Genomic DNA, 1,638 nt, shown 5'->3' on the forward strand with positions numbered 1-1,638 from the left:
TTTATTTTGAAAGCAAGGGGGGAGGGGCAGAGAGAGAGGGAGAGAAAGAGCCCCAAGCGGGCTCCGTGCTCAGTGTGGAACCCGATGCGAGGGACTCGATCTTAACGACCGTGAGATCACAGCCTGAGCTGAAATCAAGAGTCGGATGCTTAACCGACTGAGCCACCCAGGCGCCCCTGACAATCTCTTTAAATGCCCCCAAATAAATGCTGGTGGCTTAGCGATAGGTGATGGAATATGGCACCAACCGCTGGCCGCCAACAGAGTCCCCCGAGGGGACAGTAGGACTGGGGCACAGCCCAGCAGGTTTGGCAGGGTTGGTAGGAACGGTTCCAAGCGGAGTGATTGGCCCATCAGTGCCTCTTCGGCTTTATTAGTTTGCTGCTGCTGGGCAAGGACACCTGTTCTCCTGGTGCCTGCTCCCGTTCCCCCAGCGTTTTAGTGAGAATGGCCACCAAGTGTCTGTCTCTGTGTGGTGACTTCAGTGAGCCAACAAATAACTGTGTTGAAAGCACAAGACTAGAGAGTAACAGTAATCGGAAGCAGCAGCAGCAGCTAGTTTACCATTTGCTTACTTGGTGTCAAGGCCTGGGTTGGGCGTTTTGCAGTCTTAATTTAGCCCGACAGTCCGTGAAAACATACTTTATTATCCCCATCTGGCAGATAAGGGGACAGGGCTTAAAGGATGTAGGCAACCTGTTCAGGTGCCCAAAGCCGCAAATCCAAAACTGCCAGGTAGGGGTTTAATCCAGGCCTGTTAACTCCAAAGCCTGCTGACGGTTATACTGCCCTGCTGCAGGGTGCAGGGGTACAGAGACATCTAAGCCATGGTTACCATCAAAGGATCAATAATTATAACGATGAGGATGGTGGCAGCTACTGTTTGTTGAGCACCTGCTTTGAGCCAGGCGCAGTACTAGGCCCTTTAGTCACTCTTAGGTCACAAGGGCAGAAACTCCTCATGCCAGCTCAAACGCCTTAATGAGCTGGGTGGAGCGGGGGCTGGTGGTGACTTTTTGAATAAGAGAGGTGGACACAGAGACAGAGCTGACGAGAAACCAAGAAGACCCATCTGTGCGTGGTGGGGCTTCCCGAAGCGTGGGCCGGGATTCCAGGCAACTCCATTCTCCTATTTTGGAATATTTCCATTAGCGCAAATGTGGTTCATAAAGTGAAGCTTAGAAAATGTTGTTTCTATAACACTGCCTCAAATTTGCACAATACTTATTAGTCTCAAATGCTACCCTGCCATATTTCTTTTAATTTTTTTAATGTTTATTTTTGAGAGAAAGAGAGAGAGAGCATGTGGGCAGAGAGAGAGGGAGACACAGAATGTGAAGCAGGCTCCAGGCTCTGAGCTGTCAGCACAGAGCCCGATGCGGGGCTCGAACCCATGAACCACGAGATTATGACCCTCTCCGCCACTCCTCCACTCGCACTCTATGTCTCTGTCTCTTTCTCTCTCCAAAATAAACATTTAAAAAAATTTTTTTAAAACAACAATAAGCATTTATTCCTCAAAAAACATCTTTTTTAATGTTTATTTTGAAGAGAGAACAAGAGAGAGAGTTCAAGCAGGGGAGGGGCAGAGAGGGAGACATAGGATCTGAAGCAGGCTCCAGGCTCTGAGCTGTCAGC

This window comes from Leopardus geoffroyi, chromosome E1 (assembly GCF_018350155.1).
Source record: "Leopardus geoffroyi isolate Oge1 chromosome E1, O.geoffroyi_Oge1_pat1.0, whole genome shotgun sequence".
Taxonomy (NCBI): Eukaryota; Metazoa; Chordata; class Mammalia; order Carnivora; family Felidae; genus Leopardus; species Leopardus geoffroyi.